The sequence below is a fragment of the Oryctolagus cuniculus genome, chromosome 17, assembly GCF_964237555.1.
Source record: "Oryctolagus cuniculus chromosome 17, mOryCun1.1, whole genome shotgun sequence".
Taxonomy (NCBI): Eukaryota; Metazoa; Chordata; class Mammalia; order Lagomorpha; family Leporidae; genus Oryctolagus; species Oryctolagus cuniculus.
In genome coordinates this window covers 42591301-42611034 of record NC_091448.1, presented here as the reverse complement: position 1 = coordinate 42611034, position 19734 = coordinate 42591301, and the positions used below count along the sequence as shown (strand labels likewise).

Below are 19734 nucleotides of genomic sequence, written 5' to 3'. Positions count from 1 at the left end.
GTCTTGGTCTAAACACAGCACCGTTACCAAACTCCCGGTGTCGCTCCCCACCTGTCCTTGCGGTAACTACTTAAAAAAAAAAAGTTATTTCATTTTATTTGAAAGGCAGAGAGAGAGAGAGAGAAAGAGAGAGAGAGATATTCCATCTGTTAATTCCTTCCCCCGATGCCCACAGCAGCCAGGGCTGGGCCAGTTCTAAGCAAAGCCAGGAGCCTGGAACACCCTCTGGGGCTCCCACATGGGTGGCTCGGACTCAAGTACTTGGGCCATCATCTGCTGCCTCCCAGGGTGCCCCTTAGCAGGAAGCTGGAATTAGAAGAGGAAGCAGAACTTGAACCCAGACGCTCTGATGTGGGATGCAGGCCTCTCAGGCAGCATCTTAACCGCTGTTGCAAATGCCTGCCCCTTCACCCCTTCGCTGAGTATCGCTATGATTCACAGTCCCTTATTCCCATGTGTTATAACCATTACTTTCCGTATTCATTTTGATGCTCAGAGGTTTTGTTAATTTTTAATGCTTTTTGTCTGTTTTAATGCATATAAAACATTATAACATTTTGATCATTATTGCTTGATGTAATATATTTTAAAATTGAGACAAGGCAACCATAATTACCTTTTTAGAAAGCTTGGAGGAAGGGGGATTGTGCAGTAGCTTAAACCATCTGCAAGCTGGCATCCCATATAAGTGCCAGTTCAAATCCCAGCTGTTCTACTTCTGATCCAGCACCCTGCTAATGTACCTGGGAAAGCAGCCAAAGATGGCCCAAATGCTTGGGCCTCTGCCACCCATATGGGAGACCCAGATGGAGTTCCAGACTCCTAGCTGAGTGTGGGGAGCAAACCGGACTAGACTGTTACTGGAATTAAGACTTATTCTATGCATCTGCTCTCCCACAATATGGCGCTGGGAGAGAAGTAAACAGCTTCCGCACAGCTGCCTCCAGTTCAACCAATTAACTGTAGGACTTGCTCCTGATTGGAGAGCAGCGTACTCGGCGTGTGGGCAGCCGAGTTGGGATTGGCAGAGAAGGACTATAAAGGAGGAGAGAGACGGCATGCACCAGGAACATCTATGGGGAACATCTGAGGGAATCCGTGCAGCCCCCGAGAGAACCGGCCGGCGGTGTGCCGCTCCCCTGCGGAAGTGGGGAATGCGGCCAGGGGGAACTGCCCTTCCACGGAGGTGGAAGGGATAGTAACCAACCCGGGAAGAACCAGCAGCAAACCCGGGGAGGGCCGAGCAGACGAAAGAACAGCGCAGGGTCCTGTGTTGCTCCTCCACGAAGACGGGGAGCGACATAATGGTGCCGTGACTCGGATAGGAAACTTAGGACGGATATGAAACTTAGGAGGGAAGAAACGGGAAGAAGCAGGAAAATACTGGAGAGAGAGACTAGCAAAGAGCCTAGGTGCCGGAAGAAGCTATTGAAAGCCTAGGCATAGACTCGGATATGGATTGTGGGAAAGAAGTTAGGATTTGAAAGCGAAAGTGAAAGCTTTCGTAGACTCGGATGCGGACTATGGCGGGGAAGCTAGGAGACTGAAAGCGAAAGTGAAACCTAGAGGAGGCTTGGACTCGGATACGGACTGTGGGAAAGAAGTTAGGATTTAAAGTGAAAGCAAGAAGAAACTTAGACTCAGATACGGACTGCAGGTTGAAAGTGAAAGTGAAACCTATAAGAAACTTAGACTTGGATACGGACTGTGGGGAGAGGCCAGGAGAAATGAGGGAGGAATATTGTTGGAAGAAAACTTAGGGAAACACACCGGGTAGAGAAAAATGTTAGGGAGGATGAAGCCGCGAGTGCAGGCCAAGCCATCTTGGAATTCTTCAAGTCACCCTGGGGAGCAAGAGGCGAAGATCTGGAACCAGAGGCAGAGACGTGGGCCGCCAGAATTCGCCAGGTTAGTCCGGGGAACTTGGACTGAATGCCGGTGGTGGCGGAAACATTCGCGGAAGCCGCCGCGTGCAGAGAGAGCACGGGGCGTTGGCGCGAGGCCGTGGTGCGGGCGCGAAGTGCGTGGAGACCGCGGAGCGTGCGCGCAGAGCCGGGAACCCGCCGGCGGGGCGAGGCGCCGGGAAGCCGCGCAAAGCCGGGAAGCTGCGCAGATGAGAGAGGCGCGGGCTGAAGCGGCTCAGCCGGGAAGCCGCCGAAAAGCAGCCTCGGGGCGGGCGCAGCCGGGAAGCCGCGGGGATAAGAATGAGAGCGGGAAGCCGCAGGGATAAGAGAAACAGAAGTTTAGAAGTAAAGTGAGAAAAATAGGAATGCTGGAAGATAGAAGTAAAATGGGAGAAATAGGAATGCCCGGAGATAGAGAAATAGAGAAATAAAAAGGCCTCCCTACAACACTGCAATGTGAGAGCTTGGATTCGGTCTGCCTAATCAAGTGAGGCGATGAGCACCTGCGGGCAGCTAGCAGCTTATGCGCCGCAGGTCACCGAAGACAGGCACGAATTAACATCAGTAAGGCTTCCCCACAATACAACAATATTAAGCTTGGATTCGGTCTGCCTGATTTAAGGCGGTAAGCGCCAGCAAAGCTCGACCAGAGTATGAGCTGCAGGTCACCGAAGATAGGCACGAACCAACACTAATAAGTCTCCCCCACAATAAGGCAATGAGAAGGCTTGGATTCGGTTTGCCTGATAGGTTTTGTAAGTCCCCTGCAGGCAGAGCAGAGCATGCGCTGCAGGGCACCGAACACAGGCATGCATCAGCGCCTAAAAACCTCCTCACAATGGCGAAGAGAGGACCCGGATTCGGTTTTCCTGATTGATAGGACTTGTAAGAGCCTGTGGCAACTCTAGCAAGTAGAGTAGAGTGTGTGCCGCGGGACACCGAAGACAGGCGCGTATCAACGCCAAAAATAAAAAGAAAGGGGGATCTGTGGGGAGCAAACCGGACTAGACTGTTACTGGAATTAAGACTTATTCTATGCATCTGCTCTCCCACAATATGGCGCTGGGAGAGAAGTAAACAGCTTCCGCACAGCTGCCTCCAGTTCAACCAATTAACTGTAGGACTTGCTCCTGATTGGAGAGCAGCGTACTCGGCGTGTGGGCAGCCGAGTTGGGATTGGCAGAGAAGGACTATAAAGGAGGAGAGAGACGGCATGCACCAGGAACATCTATGGGGAACATCTGAGGGAATCCGTGCAGCCCCCGAGAGAACCGGCCGGCGGTGTGCCGCTCCCCTGCGGAAGTGGGGAATGCGGCCAGGGGGAACTGCCCTTCCACGGAGGTGGAAGGGATAGTAACCAACCCGGGAAGAACCAGCAGCAAACCCGGGGAGGGCCGAGCAGACGAAAGAACAGCGCAGGGTCCTGTGTTGCTCCTCCACGAAGACGGGGAGCGACACTGAGGCCTGGCCCACCCCCCCAGCTATTGTTTGGAGAGTAAACCAGTGGATGGAAGATCTCTATCTCTCCTTCTGTCTGTAATTCTTCTTTTCAAATAAATAAAACAAATCTTTATAGAAAAAAGTCCATAGAAATGCCCTGTGGTATTCTTCTTATGGATTTTTTTTAAAGATTTATTTATTTGAAAATCAGAGTTACACAGAGAGAGAAGAAGAGGAAGAGGCAGAGACAGAGAGGAGTGGGGGTCTCCCATCTGCTGGTTCATTCCCCAGGTGGCAGAAACAGCTGGAGCTGTGCCGATCCGAAGCCAGGAGCTTCTTCCAGGTCTCCCACACAGGTGCAGGGGTCCAGGGACTTGGGCCATCTTCTGCTGCTTTCCAGACCATAGCAGAGAGCTGGATCAGAAGCGGAGAAGCCGGGTCTTGAACCAGCGCCCATATGGGATGCTGGCGCTTCAGGCCAGGGCTTTACCCACTACACCACAGCGCCAGCCCCATGTGGATTTTAAAGTATGTAACACATTTTCAGGATTTTTGATTGCTATTGTATTAAATTTGTTAAACTGGAGAGTGTTGCCATCTCTACTCCCAATAGGAACAAAATATTTGCATTAAAAATAAATGCATTACAATTGGGCTAAATTAACATTTAATGTGTTTTGTTACTACTGAGGACAAATACTTCCCATTGATTTCTTTTCGAGCTTCATGTCACTAACATAGGGCAGTGCTATTGATTTCTGTAAATTTATCTCCTATGTCACCACTGGTATGAAGTCGTTTATTACTTCTAGTGATTTTCTGGCTGACGTCTTTGGCTTTTCTAGGTAAGCCAGCACATCCTCTTCAAAAGTAATCATTTTGTGGCGTCCTCTTTTCTTGTATTTATGACTCCGATTACTTTTCCTTCTGCGATGGGAATCACCGGCATTTCCAGGACTCAGCGGTGCTGGGCGTGGCAGACCGCTGCTCTGTGCAGGACGGTGCGGCCTGGGGCGCTCTGGGATGTGGCCGGGTGACCCAGCAGGGGCCAGGATGACAGGCTGTCTTCCAGTGTTCCAGGGGAAGGGGCGAATCCTGGCCAAGGCAAGGCTGGTGCCATAGGGTCAAGGAGAGGGGGCTGGCGGGAAGCAGCCCGCCGGCTTGGCAGTGGTCAGGGAGGACTCCAGCCTCGTGGCACAGGAACGTCAAGCCAGAAGCGACGAAGCAGGGGGAGAGTGGATGGGCTTATGCTTGCTGGGCACAGAGCTGGCCTTGGGCAGCCGGGAGCAGCTGGTAGAGTTGATGGCTGCCCTCCCGTGCTGTGGTCCTGGACTGCTTGGTGGAGGCAGGACCCACTCACCCTTTTCTTACCGTTTTTGGGAAGGGAGGGACCATAGCTCACTGCCATCCAGGATCTTGCTGGTCCGTGGCCGTCAGCTTAGGCTCCTCAGCGTGTTCATACAGAGCTCCCCATCCCACCCCATCCTCCTGTTCCCAGCGTTTTGTTCAAGACCAGGCCGTCGAAAGCACCAGATGTCTTCCCAACATCTTTGACGCGACGTGCCTTAAAGACGCTTGTCAGTCTTCCCAGTTGGAGCAAAGGGTCGCACTTGGAAGGGTGGCTCTCTGATGGGCTAGGCCTGGACAGAGGCCTCACCCCTCCCAGACCTGACTGTGGACCCCCTCCCCAAGATACATGGGATGGGGGAGGGGCTGTCTGCAAAGGGCCTCTCACCCACCACAAAGGGGACAGCCTGGTGGCACACTCAGGGAGACTGCAGGTGTGCAGGGAGGAGCGCGAGGGCAGGGCCTGGGACTGTCGGCCCCGCCTCGGACTCCCTGCCCAGGTGTGAACCTGTGCGGAGTCAGTGTTACCTGAAGCACAGAGCGAGTGAATGAGTGAAGTGCCTGGGACCCAGGAGCCCCAGCTCCTCCTGAGCCTGAGCCTGAAATTGTGTCACTGTGAGCACGTTCCTCTCGGCCTCTCAAGGCCACCAGAGGGAGGACTGGGAGGCAGCGGGGCCTTGTGGTCAAGCACTCAGGTTCTGGGACTGCCACTCCAAGCCTTGCAGCTCCCTGCCTCTGCGACGGCGGAGAGGCCTTTACTTCTCTGAGCCTCGTCTGTGAAATGGGGGTGCAGCAGCATCCCCTCGTCGGGTGATTGAGAGTGGTGGGGACAGAATGAGGGAAAGCCGTTAGCACAGTGCCTGGTGCCTCTGGAGCATGTTTTCAGGGGAGTCGCTGCTGTGGACGCCAGAGCCTTAGGGACATTTAGAAGAGGAAGCCCCACTGATTACAGACTGCCTGGAACGCGGCAGGGTGTGGGGTAGGCATCCACGCCCGGGGCCACTGGGGTTATGTTCTTACTGCTGCTGCATCTGCTGTGTGGCCACGGGTGGCAGATGAGGAAGAGCGGGGGCAGGATTTTGGGGAAACGCAGGAGCACCTGCTGTTGCAGATAAAGAGTAAACTCGGTGTCGCATAGCAGCAAAGAACACAAGCACTGGCTAACTCTGGCTGTGTCGCTTCTTAGCAAGTATTTAGCTTCTCTAGCCTCGGTTCCCGCATCTGTGAAAGGGGTCTAGCAATGAAAATGATAGACTTATGAGATGCAGCTGAGTTAGTCCACGTAAAGCTCACAGACAGCCCCTGGCTCAGAGTGACTGCTCACAAGTGCTACCAGTGGTCCTTGTTGTCATCACCCTCATCACTGGGACTCCAGGGCGCTCTCAGTCCTGTGAGGGGGTTGCTGGGGGTGCTTCTCACCTCTGGAGGGCTGAGTCATCTGGGAGGGGGTGATGGCGCAGCCCCTCTGTTTTCACTGTCGCCTCTGTCCGTTCCCACTCCCGTCCCCTGACTGTCCTCACGCCAGCCCCAGAGGGCATATGCTGGGCAAGGACTGGGGCCCTGGGTGAGGACAGCTCCTGCCGCTCTGCCTAGCTGGGGTCTGCCAGGCACTCGATCCAGATGCCCCTCCCCAGGCTCTCATCATCAGGACCTCCGGGTTGGAGGCTTTGGAAATGCATCGCCAGCACCAGACGCAGTGGATCTGTGCTGGGATGGCGGGGATGGGACTCTGCCCCAGAGGGCGCACAGGCCCTGGGCGTGGTGCTGCACTCGCTCGCCTGTCTCCTGGCCAGACGGTCCCCACCACGTCCTTGCCTCTGCCATGCCTTGGTTCTCTGGTTCATGAAACGAGGCCAGCGTGCAGACGGAGGAGGGGAGCGGCATGCTGGCACCGCGCCTCTGCCCCTGCTGGGGCCCTCCTGCACCAGCTCTCCTCTCTCCGCCCAGGCCCCCACCCCACTTGCTTTTGGGGGAAGAGGTCTAAATTATAAATAAGGGCCTCAATCATGTATGAGGCCTCTTGCCTCTGCTTCTTCCGGCCATGCTGCCAGGAAAGAATTTCACCTCCCCAGAGAGGCCCCCACTGCGGCAATGAGTGGACCCCAGTGCCGATGGCTGGGCCCAAAGGAATTTCGCCCAAGGACTCGCTGCTTTGCTTGGGGCCACCCCCCCGCAGCTGCAGCAGAGAGCAAGAGGGGGTGGGGCGAGAACGCTCACTCAGATTCCTCTCACCCAGATTCTGACTGTGCTGTGGGCATGGCCCACGTCTCGGGCAAAGGAAACCAACCCTAAGGGTGCCGGCGCCCAAGCAGGGGTCCAGCCTGTGGCTGAGGAATTGCAGTGCTGCGAGAGAGGGGAGCGAGGGCACCGGGGCCAGGCAGGCCCTGGGTGCCCACCAGCTCCTCCCCGTGGGTCTGGCAAAGGCTCCCATTAGAAGCTCTGGCTTGGGCCCCGCCTGCCCCAGTTTTCCTGGTCTCACAATCCTCTTTTCCTGTGACGCCTTGACACCCTATGGACAATGGCTTCCTGTGACCTCGGGCAAGGGTCCAGCCTCCCTGTCTGCTCGCTTTCTGGTGAGCCTGGGACCAGTCTCCACTGCCCCCACTGGATCAAGGGAGCCTGTTAGTCTCTGAAGTCCCCGGGTGGGCACAGACACCAGTGACTGCCGGGGAATGGCCCCCCAAGGCTGTGCCACTCCTGAGATCCTCATGGGGTCTTGGAGGAGAGACCTACTGTGGGCAAGACTGCATGTTTCCCTGTAGTAGCACAGGTATCTGCCTGACCCCTGCCAGGCCCCAGGGAAGGAGCCTGGCCCACGCAGGACACTTGCAGCTGACCAGGGTTTTTAAGAAGCCGCTTGTGGCTGGCACCGTGGCTCACTAGGCTAATCCTCCACTTGCGGCACAGGCACCCTGGTTTCTAGTCCCGGTTGGGGCACCAGATTCTGTCCTGGTTGCTCCTCTTCCAGTCCAGCTCTCTGCTGTGGCCCGGGAGTGCAGTGGAGGATGGCCCAAGTGCTTGGGCCCTGCACCCCATGGGAGACCAGGAGGAAGCACCTGGTTCCTGGCTTTGGATCAGCGCAGTGCCGGCCATAGCGGCCTTGGGGTAAACCAACGGAAGGAAGACCTTTGTCTCTGTCCCTCTCTCTCTCTGTGTCTAACTCTACCTGTGGCGGGGGGCGGGGGGGGGCGGGCAAGAAGCCCCTTGTGAACCTGGGTGTTGTGCCCAGGGTCCACGCTCTCCCATCTGTGACCTCCTTGAGGCCCCTCGGGAACATAGGAGGTAGGAACCACCACCTGCCCCATTTCGCAGGCAAATGGACCAAGGCTCCCAGATGGGGTCTGCCAGGTTTGTGGCAAAGCTGCTTTTCCCCTCCCCCTAATTTAGGAATTTCCATAATGAGGTTTCCGGGTTCCATGGCCTTTCTCATGTGCCACCTCTTACTACGTCGACAGCAGCAACATGGCAGCCTGGGACTGGAGCCAGCACGTTCTGCCTTGTTTGAGTGGTGGAACCTCGGGTCCCAAGCACTCTGGGGAGCCGAAGCAGAGTGGCTGGGAAGGCGTTTCGCACTGTTTCATGGAAGTGTCGGTGCCTAGTGTAGGGGGCAGACTGGGACTGATTAGAAGTGGGAATGGGGCGGGTTCGAGAGGGAGCAGGATAGACAGACTGGTGGGGCGGGGTCCAGGGAGCAGAGCATTCCAGCTCCTGCAGGCCAGTGGCCTGCTCTGATGGGCAAATGCTGACTAGTAGGTCCCTAGCCTATGGGCACCCCGGGGTGAGCAGCACCCTTCCAACTTCTCTGGGAATCAGAACCAACAACCTATCGCTGAGGTCAGAGCCAAGATGCACCCAGGGGACTGCCCTCCTGTGGTGCCTTGAACTCTGCACCTCCTAGAAAAAGCAGTGCCCATAGTCAGGTGCCCCTCCGCTTACAGAGTGAGCTCCCTGCCCCCATGGCCAGGAAACCTTCGCCAGAGTGGGGGTAGCCACCACCTATATTAGGTTAGCTTCTGTGCCCCCGGCTCGCCCCAATCCTTCTTTGTTTTATCTATCTATCTATCTATCTATCTATCTATCTATCTATCTATCTATTTATTTGAAAGTCAGAGTTACACAGAGAGAGAGAGAGGTCTTCCATCTGCTGGTTCACTCCCCAATTGGCCGCAACAGCTAGAGCTGCGCCGATCCGAAGCCAGGAGCCAGGAGCTTCCTCCGGGTCTCCCACATGAGTGCAGGAGCCCAAGGACTTGGGCCATCCTCCACTTCTTTCCCAGGTCACAGCAGAGAGATGGGTCGGAAGAGGAGCAACCAGGACTAGAACCAGCACCCATATGAGATGCCAGCACTTCAGGCCAGGGCACTAACCCGCTGCACCACAGCGCCAGCCCCTATTTATTTATTTTTGAAAGAGAAAAATGGAAAGACAGAGATCTTCCATCTGCTGGTTCACTCTCTCAATGGTTGCAATGGCCATCCTTAGGTCAGGCCAAAGTCAGGATCCAGGAGCCTCATCTGGGTCTCCCACGTGGTTAGCAGGAACCCAAACACTTGGGCCATCTTCTGCTGCTTTCCCAGGTATAGCAGGGAACTAGATTAGGAGTGGAGCTGGGGCTGGCACTATGGCACAGCCAGTTAAAGCCCTGGCCTGAAGCGCCAGCATACCATATGGGTACCAGTTGGAGTCCCAGCTGCTCTTCTTCCGATCCAGCTCTCTGCTATGGCCTGGGAACACAGTGGAAGATGGCCCAAGTCCTTGGGGCCCTGCACCCACGTGGGAGACCTGGAAGAAGCTCCTGGCTCCTGGCTTCGGATCAGCACAGCTCTGGCCATTGCAGCCATCTGGGGAATGAACCAGCAGATGGAAGACCTCTCTCTGTGTCTCTACCTCTCTCTCTAACTCTTTCTTTGAAATAAATAAAATAAATCTTTAAAAAAAAAAAAAAAGAAGTGGAGCAGCTGGGGCTCGAACTGGTGCCCATATGGGATGCCAGCTTTACAAGCAGCAGCTCTACCCACTACATACAACGCCTGCCCTGCCCCCGATGTTCTTCCTGCCCTGGTACCCCGGAGTTCCAAGTGGGTTACACAGATTGGGCTCCCTCTTAGACCCTTGCTCCAGAATTCTGCTCAGGTCCTCAGAGGTCAACCATAGCCTTATTAGAGGACCTGGGGTGGTTAGAAATGCAGGTGCAAGGGCCCCATCCTAGGCCTGCTGCAGCAGAGTCCGCACTGATCCAAGAGCCTGGACCAGGGGCCACAGTGGCATCTTCCCCGCCCCACAGAAGGAACAGGGCCCCCCTGCTAGCTCCTTTGCTCCCTACCCGCCCTGTGCTCTAGGACCCAGCTGCCCACTCCCCTATGGGGGCCCTAAGGGTCTGTCCAGACTCACGGCCTTCTCTGAGGTTCGGTCACTGCAACCCCAAATCCAGAACCTTCTCCCGCATGTTCAGCCGGGGGCTGCTCTATCCCCCTGTCCCAGATGAGTTCCTTGTGTCTGCCACCATGAGGAGGGGTCAGAGCCGGCACGGCCACACTCGGAGAAAGTCAGTGGAGGTCTCTGGCCTGGGGGACTTGGAGTCATGGTCAGGAAAAGACTATGAAGTGGCACCCCCAGCTGTCCCTCAGGCTCGTCTGTCTCTTCCTGGTGTCCATCGGGGACTGTCCCCTTCGTTCACTCAGACCCCTCAGATAGACCTGGGAGGCAGCTCTGTCTTTGACCTGGAGCTTCTTCCTCTGCTGCCCTCCAGCCACTGGAGCCTCTGCTGGTTTCTCCAACCCTTGGGCACCCCCAGGGCCGGCCTTGGCTGTTCTTCCTCCTGGCTGCCTCTCATGCTAAAGGCCCCTTCCTGAGTCACTGTTGCCCACAACTGCCATGCCCAGGTCCATGGTCCCTCTGGTCCCACATAAGCACTGCCTCCTCCAAGCACCCTGTGGTGTCTCCCTGGCCTCTGGGCTCTCTGCCTCCTCTGCACCCCTGTGGTGAGGTTTTCAGTTGGCTTCTTCTAGGGGTTACCTTATGATGGATTTTGTCTTCCCTTCCCTTCAGTGCTATAAACAATTTTTTTATCACAAAGGCTTTATTGGACTTTTATTCCTGAGTTTAAAATTGCTGCAATTCATTCTTAAAGTTAGTGTCAAGATGGCCGAGCAGTCTAAGGTGCCAGGCTCATTCTTGAAGTTGTCAATTAAAAACTGCTGGAAGAGGCATGGGTGTTTGCAGCAGTGGTAAAGTCCCCACTTAAGACAGGTGCAAGGCGTTAGAGAGCCGGGTTCAAGACCCAGCTCCTCTGCTTCTGATCCAGGGTCCTGGGAGGCAGCAGATGATGGGTCAAGGACTTGAGTCCCTGCCATCCATGTGGGAGACCCAGATAGAGTTCTAGACCCCTGGCTTCAGCTCGTGCCAACCCTGGCTGTCATGGGCATCTGAGGAGTGAACCCATGGATGAGGGAGTCTCTCTTGCTGTTTCTATCACTCTCCCTGTCACTTTGCTTTGCAAATAAGTACATTTTTAAAAATAGTAGCTAAAAAACTGTCAGAAGAAGAGGTGGAAGGACTGGCTGTCCTGTGTGAAAACCTTTGTTAACGGCTTCACAACAGCTTCCAGAAAATGCTCCGTTAGTCAGAGCCGTAGTGGTGGGAGTCCAGCCCGGCGCTGTCTCCTGAGCCTGCGAGGGACGTGATACTGTCCCTGTGCTGGTGGCAGGATTAACAGCCATCTACACTCTGTGACGCTACTCCCTAAGCTATTTTTGTCTCACTCAAGAAATAGCAAGACATCTGTCCCTCCCCGGGGGCCAGAGTCTGGCTGAGGGAGCCCGGGAGGAGACGCTGGCTGAAGGAATGGACAGATGGGCGCGCGCAAGCCGCCGAGGCCACCCAGGCTCCGGGCTCTTTGCTTCTTGTTCTGGCACCAAAGGTTCGCGGGCGGACTGCGGAGTCGGGCAGCAGCCGGCTCAGACTGTGCGGAAGCCATTTGGGGACTAAAAGAGAGCCACAGCCTGGGTGAGGCAGCACTTCCCGGGGGCGGTGCTGGGTGCTGGGTGCTGGGTGCGGGAGACCTCCGCACAGCCCCTCCCCACTGCGAGGACCCCCAGCTTTGAGACCCAGGAACACACACAAGACTGCTGCAACGCAGAGGAAAGTGTGCCCTTTTGAACAAGACAAGCGCCGGAGGTAGGGCAGCTGCAGGGCCTCGGCCAGAACCCTGCCCCCTTGCCCTGGGCTTCCTCCTGTGTGGGCCAAGATGGCGTCCTCCCGCCCGGAGGGTTCGCAGGGGCACTTCCTGTGCGCGGACGGCGCCTCAGGGCCGGAGCTGACTAAGGTGCCTTTGCCTACGCCGCCAGTCACTGGCGTGGGGCGTGGGTGCTCATGCCTTGGGACTGAGGCGCCCTGAAGCGCCCGGGCTAACCGGAAGCGCCCGGGGTTAACCGGAAGCGCCCGGGGTTAACCGGAAGTGGGCTCCTCAGCCTCCACAGGGCAGTTCTTGTCGTTATGACTTTGTTAGGGAGAAGTAAACAGGCTCAGAGACGTTGAGGAACTCCTCAGGGCCGCTGTGCTGTCCCCACATGGGTCCCTGGTGAAGCTGCACGGGACATGGTGTTTGCCTCTCTGCTAGGGTTTTCCTCTCTCCTTCCCACAACCCCATGCCTGTCCCAAGCATCCCTGGGAAACCATTACTGGCGTGCAGACTTCAGAGCTGACAGACAGGGTCCATGTCGCTGTCACTCAGTGCCCTCCTTTTGCAAATGGAGAAATCGAGCCCAGGAAAAGGAAGAGGCTCCCCACGACGTTGGTGGTGAGGCAGAAATGGGACTCCACGCCAAGGAAGCACTGTATCCCTGATACTCGCAGGGCCGCAGAGGCACCGACGCTGCCCGCTCAACCCCACTGCCTGCGCCTTCCCTCTTGTGCACCTCTCCCACCTGGTGCTCCCCGGTCTACCATGGCCTTTCCTGGCTGTCCAGGACAGTGGACGCTTCGGCCTGGGCCCGGTGGGTGGGGCCTGGCAGGCCCCACTGTGGAAGCCCTCCCTCATCCCTTGTCTCCCACTGGTCTCGCCGAAGCTCTCGCCTGGCTCCCTGCCCTGCCCTGGAGAATCTGTGGAGGGGGCCGGTGCCCTTTGTCCCTTGGGTGTGGGGGCGGGGGCTCCAGAATACAGAGCTTCATTGTATGCCTGACATCAGGCAGCTGGACCGCCTGGGAAAGTGGGTAAACATGCAGCTGGAGTGTTTGGTGCTGAGGCCCCCCAGGGAGGCCAGGGTCCCCTGGGGAGGCTGGCAGAGGGACTCACAGGAGAAATCTGGGTGAAGGGGCCGCAGCCCAGACAGAGCTGGGCTGTAGCCTCCCCTGCTCTGCGAGGAGGCTGGGTGCTGGCCTCAGCCCTCCTGCCAGGAGAGGGTACCAGCCGGCGACATCACTGGGCTCCTGGGAGGATTCGAAGGAGTGAGACGAGGGAGGTGCTGCCCATGACGCCTGGCCCTCGTGAATGCTGTGCAGCCAGCAGACCCTGTGCCCCCTCTGGCCTCATCCTTGATGACCCCCACGCCCACCCCCAGTCTTGCCTCCAGCCACCTCAGACCACCTACCTTGGTTTTAATCACTTCTCTGCCCACTCCCCCGTCCCCACACCTGGCCAGCTCCCAGTAGAGACTTGTCCAGAAGGTCTGGATGTGTGATGCCCACAAGTATGTCTTTTTATAAAATATTTATTATTAGTTACTTGAAATGCAGAGAGAGAAAGCAATCAATCTTCCATCTGCTGGTTCACTCCTCAAATGCCCTCAACAGCCACGGCTGAGCCAGGCCAATGCCAGGAAACAGGAACTCCATCTGGGTCTCCCACATGGGTGGTAGGGACCCAAGTACTTGAGCCATCACCTCCTGCCTCCCATGATGCAGCAGCAGGAAGTGGATCAGAGCAGAGCCAGGACTTGAACCAAGCACTCTGCTCTGGGATGCAGGAAGCGGCGACCTGAGCCTCTGCATCAAATGCTTGCCCCAGTCTGTTTTGCTTGCACTGCTTTTGTCTGGCTTTGCTATCCGGGCAATGCTGCTCTCGTAAAATCCCTTGGGAAGTGTTCTGCTTTCTGGAAGAGATTTGGGTAGTACTTATATCTTTTCCTTACATATTTAGTGAAACAGTCTGGTTCTCAGGTTTTTCTTTTTGGAAGGATATGAACTATGAAATCAATTTCTGGGGCAGTCTTATGGCATAGCAGGTTAAGCAGCTATGAGACAACCAGTATGAGTCCTGGTTGGAGTCCTGGCTGCCCTGCTTCCTATCCAGCTCTCTGCTGACGTGCCTGGGAGAGTGCTAGGAGATGGCCCAGGTGCTTGGAGAGTTGGATGCAGTTCAGGGCCCCTGGCTCCTGGCCTAGCCCTGGCCTTTGTGACATTTGGGGAGTAAACTAGTGGAGGGAAGATGTCTCTCTCTTTCTCTCTCTATGACTCTGCCTTTCAGATAAATCTTTTTTAAAAATCTTGAATACCTAAAGTACTATTCAGATTATCTGTTCTTACATGAGCTTCCGTTGTTTGTATCTTTCAAAGAATTGGTCCATTATTTCATCTAAATTGTAGAAATCACATGTATAGTGGTGTTCATAGTGTTTCCTTATTACCCTTTTAAAAAAAAATCTGTAAAACCGTAGTGGTATCTCGACTTCCATTTCTGATGTTGATAACCTGTCCTCCCACTCTGTCTCTGAAGAGTGGTTAGCGTTGCACCTACCTGTTTTATGGATCTTTTCAGTGACTCAGATTTTGGTTTCATTGATTTTCCTGTATCATTTTTCTGTTTTTTTATTGATTTCTGCTCATTTCTTTTAAAAAAAAAAAAGATTTATTTATTTGAAAAAGTTACAGAGAGAGGGAGAGAGAGAGAGACAGACAGACAGACAGACAGACAGACATTAATCTTCCATCTGCTGGTTCATTCCCCAAATGGCTACAACAGTCTGCGCTGAGCCAGACCAAAGCCAGGAGCTTCTTCTGGGTCTCCCATGTGGGTGCAGGAGCCCAAAGACTTGCGCCATCTTCTGCTGCTTTCCCCGGGCACAATAGCAGGGAGCTGGATCGGCAATGGAGCAGCTGGGACTCAAACCAGCACCCCATGGCGTGACAGCATCACAGCGGGTAGCTTTACTTCCTATGCCACAACGCCCACCCTGTGTTATTTCTTTCCTCCCTCTTGCTTCAAGAATTTTATGTTGATGTGTTGTTATTGTCATTTAATTTAGCTTATTTTTAATTTCCCTTGGGACTTCCTCTTTGCCTCATGAGTTATTTAGACACATGATGCTTAATGTCCAAGTATGTGGAAATTTTCAGTTATCTTTCTGTTATTGATTTTTAGTGTAATTCCATTTTGGTTGGGGCATATAATTGTGTGATTTCAATGTCTTTAACTTTATTAAGGCTTATTTAATGGCTCAGGAATTGATCTACCTTGATAAATGTGCACATGAGAACATGGCATATTCTGCTCGGATTGGGTGGAGAGTTCTCCCAGTGTTGACTTGGTTATGCCAGTCAGTGGTATTCCTCAGACCTTTTACATCCTGGTTGATTTTCCATCTAACTGGCTCTGCTGATTGCTGGAGAAGAGCGTTGAAGTCTCCAAATGTATGTTGTCTGTGTTTCCTCTTTCAGTTCTTTTACTTTTGCTTAATGTTTTTTGAAGCTCTGTTGTTGGGTTCATGCACATTTAGTGTTGTTCTGTCTTCTGAGTTTTTTCGCTAATGTTCCTCTGACTCCCTGATGATTTGTCTTGTTCAGATTAGTTAGTTTTTATTCTACCACCATACTGATCCCATCCAGTGAATTTTTAAAATTTAAGTTACTTTAAGTTTTAGATTTTCGATTCTACATTTTTTCCTTTGGCTTTTATAGATTGTATTTTTCTGCAGACAATTTCTCCATTTCTGTTTATCTCAGGAGTGTTTGCCTTTGCTTCATGGAGGATGGTTATGATAACTTCAGTCTATCTCATCATCACTGCATCTGGGTTCTCGGGTTTGCCATCTGCCCACTGGGAGTGCTCTTCTCAGCTTTTCCTGCTTCGCTCTGTGTCAGGTGGTTTTGGATTGTGTCCTGGCCATTTTGAGTGTTATGAGAGTCTAGTTCCAGTTGAAGAATGGCAGAGGTGTTTTGTTGTTGTTGTTGTTTGCTTGTTTTTTTAATCAGGAAATCAGCCCGGTTAGGTTAAAGCCTCAGATCCCAGCCGGCGCCCAGTGAGCTGTGGTTCCAGTGTGAGTTCAGTGCAGCGCCGTTCTGATCCACCCAAGTTCTGGTCCATACTGCAGGGCCGAGCCGCCCAGTGCACACGTGGTCACTTGGCCGAGCCCTCGGTGTGTGACTTCAGGTCGGTTGCGTGGATGTGCGGCCCAGGACTTCAAACCCAGCTTGTGGGATCTCATTGTCCAGCTCCCTCCTGCGGTGATCCTGCCCACTCCCCTTTTCCTTCTTTCTCTTTCCAGGCAGGAAGATTTTTCCCCTTTCAGAGTTTTGGGTTTTCCTCGTAGGTGCGACTGCTGCCGCCTCCCAGCTTTGGGACCAGGGCTTGCCTTGGGGGAGGGGACTTAGAGAGGGAAAAGACCTCTTCCTTTTCCTTCCACTAGATTCATCTAGAAAGGGCCCCTTTCCCCAGCTTCTCATCAGGAAGAGGATTTTTTTTTTTTTTAAGATTCACCCATTTATTTAGAAAGTCGATGTTACAGAGAGGGAGAGACACAGAAAGAGATCTTCCATCGGCTGGTTCACTCCCCAGATGGCTGCAATGGCCAGGGCAGGGCCAGGCTGGAGCCAGGAGCAAGAGCTTTCTCTGGGCCTCTCACATGGGTGACAGGGGCCCAAACACTTGGGCTACCCTTTGCTGCTTTTCCCAGGTGCACTAGCAGGGAGCTGGTTGGAAGTGGAGCAGCTGGGACATGAACCGACGCCCACGTGGGATGCTGGCACTGCAGGCGGCAGCAGCTTACCTGCTACACACAGCACCTGGCCCTCAGAAAGAGGCCTTCTGATGGGGTCTTTCTCTTTGCACCTGCAGCACCGTTCTAGGATTTGGGCTGCCTGAGTCTAGGTTGAAAAATATGTGAAGGAAAAAAGAAATCTGAAAACTTACACTGTCGTTGTCTTCATGTTTCTGCTCTCCTCCTCAATTCACTGTTTTCAGAATCCTCCCCCAGTTTTATGTCCCCTGCCCAGACTTTCTGCCGTAATCGGTGGAAGAGATAGGGTGTAGTGTGCTTGTGGCGTCTCAGCCAGACCAGGAAGCTTCCCTGGTTCTTGGTACTGGCATCTAATTGACACGCGTCCCGTCTGTCTGCAAACCACGTCGGGTGCTGGGCCCAGACCTCTGCTTTAGCAACACGACATGTGGGCATTCTTTCTTTCATGTTCCCGTTCTCCAGCAAGGCTCCCCGTCCCGGGGAAAGGGAGCAGAATACAGACTTATTCTGGTTATGGCAAGTCCCCACACTTGTGAAAATAGTAGTAGTAGTGATTGTAGTTACTGCAGTAAAAGAAGAAGAGTCGCTGGCTACAGGGTCAGCGCCGGACTGGGCGCCTGTGTTCTCTGTCTCCTCTCAGCTGTGTGGCCTCCACTGGAAGAGACCTCCGCAGCATCTCAGCTTCCCCACCGTAAACGGGGAGAACAGCAGTGCCTGCTGCCCAGGCCACCACGAGGACTAGATGGTGCACATGTAGAGAGTGATCAGACCCACCAGGACTTCAAAAAGTTTATGGCAAATGGAATTCTAAGTTTATTTACTGATATCCAGGAGCTGGCATTGTGGTGGAGCAGGTTAAGCTGCTGCCTACAACCCCTGCATACCATGTCAGTGCGGGTTCTAGTCCCGGCTGCTCCACTTCTGGTCTGGCTCCCTGCGAATGCAGCTGGGAAAAGCAGCAGAAGATGGACCAAGTGCTTGGGCCTCTGCACCCACGTGGGAGACCCAGATGAAGCTCCTGGCCCAGCCCTGGCCATTGTGGCCCTCTGCGGGGTAAACCCGCAGATGGAAGATATCCTTCTCTCTCTCTCTGTCCCACTCGCTCTCTGTAGCTCTACCTTTCAAATAAATAAAAATAAGTCTTTAAAAAAATAAAAATTGATAGTTTTCCAAAATATATATTTTCCTTGAATGTGTTGAAGATCTCTGATGTATACAATTTCAAAGTTTTTTATTCTGGAATGAACTTCTCTTAATTCCATTTTTAAGTGAATTATGCACACATACACACACACACACATATGTGTGTATTTTAAGATTTATTTGAGAGATACAGATAGAACTCTCACTGGCTGGTTCACCCCTGAATGCCCTCAACAGCCAGGGCTGGACCAGGTTGAAGCTAGGAGCTGGAAACAGTCCAGGTCTCCCTGTGGACAGCAGGGGCCCAAGTACTTGAGCCATCACTGCTGCCTTCGAGTGCACGTTCGCCGGAAGCTGGAGTCGAGAACCAGGGTCAGCACTGAACCCAGGTACTTCAGGGTGAGACACGGGGGCCTTAACCACGAGGCTCCATGTCATTGCTGCAGCGAGTACTCTGAATGCGCTCCTATTTACTGATTGATGACAGCAGTGGCTAGCATTTATCAGGCCCCTCACCGTGTGCTCTGAGCCTCCTAACGGCGACGTGAGCATAAGCCTGCTTATCGCCCTTGCTCAGGCGTGCCCGCCGAGACCTCAGAAAGGCCCGGCTTGCAGACCTGGCCGTCAGCGAGGAGCAGGCGGCCCAGCCCAGGCTCAGGGAGGATCCAGCTGGTTGGCGGCGGGCAGGGAAGCTGCTCTGAGAGCTGTGACCCTGGGGAATGAGTGGGAGGGAGCAGACATCAGCCTGAAGAAAAAGGCAACAGAAATAGACGGGGAAAGCCTGGTAATTGAGTGGCCCAGAAAAGGCAAGATGAGGATTTTACTGCCAGGGAACTGGTTGTTTCCCTGGCAGCAAGTTCGGCGGCCAGCTGCGTGTGCTTCAGCGACAGCAGCTGCTCCTGCAGGTCCTGCCAGGCCCGGCCGGCCGTCCTCCCCTGGCCTGGGAGGCAGAGCAGGAGCCCCAGGGCTACCCAGCTGCGCTGGCCCCCAGCGCCCTGCGGCTGCCTCGTCCGCTGCACTGCCTGCGTGACCTTGAGCAGGCCCCTTCCCTCCCTGCTGGTCAGTACAAGGTCATCCCAGCGGGGAGTGGGGGGAGTGAGACAGCCTGGTGAGAGCCTCTGCCCCAGGGGAGGCCACCCTGCTGGCAGGGATGCAGGGAGGCAGGAGAGAGTGGCAGAGCCCGAGGTTCTGGAATTCCCACTGCAGCCACTTTGTCTCCATGCCCTAACCTCTCTGAGCCTTGGTTTGCTCATCTGTAAGATGGGTGGCTGTGACGGTGGCCAGTGTTAGGATTGTCCTGAGAATAAAACAGGGCTGCGGTCGGGAGCTTAGCCCACGCCGTGGCCCCAGCAAGGCTTCCCACAGCCTGCTGCATGTGTGATGGGGGGATGCTTGCGCCTGGGGCTCTGGCGTGTGTCACTGACAGCCCAGCCTGAGTTGTTGGAATGATTTTACAGTGGCCTATTTCCTAAAGGGGGCACGGGGTGTGACATGCACTTAAAGCCCTGCAGAGAAGGGAGGTCCCAGTAGGCGGGGCCCTCAGGACCTCCACTGTCTGCTTCGCATCTCCCAATGCTCACCCTACCTCTGCATTCCTGGCCATTGCCAGCCCTGCTGCCTCATGGGCGGATTTGAGGTTGGGGCTCCTTGTCAGTCATTCCACTCTGGGGCAGACTGCGCCCCTTGACTTAGAGATAATGAAGGCCGAGAACCTGACCTTGGAGAGGACTGCGGGGGCAGCACAAGAGGCTGCAGGTGCCTGCGTTCTGGGACTCCCTGCCACGCCAGCCATGAGAGGGCAGGAGGAGAGAGACGGGCCTCCTGCTGTGTGGTGTGCGGGCTCTCGGGCCGCCTGCAGGTGGCACCTGGACACTGCTGTCCTCAGGAACCACGTCAGTGCCTGGCAGTGTCAGAGGCTGCCACGGATTGGGGGTGGGGGGTGGGAAGG

General features: G+C 54.6%; 1 protein-coding gene across 2 annotated transcripts in view; it reads left to right on the top strand.

The window, feature by feature from the left end:
* The window catches only part of RAB11FIP4 (RAB11 family interacting protein 4), a 115445-nt gene that overhangs the window by 11959 nt on the left and 83752 nt on the right, over nt 1–19734 (top strand). The window contains exon 1 of one of the 2 annotated variants that reach the window (XM_070061096.1): nt 11497–11868. The exons of the other annotated variant lie outside the window; for it this stretch is intronic. The gene's annotated coding sequence lies outside the window, so the exon portion shown is untranslated. Of the gene's footprint in view, nt 1–11496; nt 11869–19734 lie in introns of those variants that run through there. 2 annotated transcript variants of the gene reach the window in all.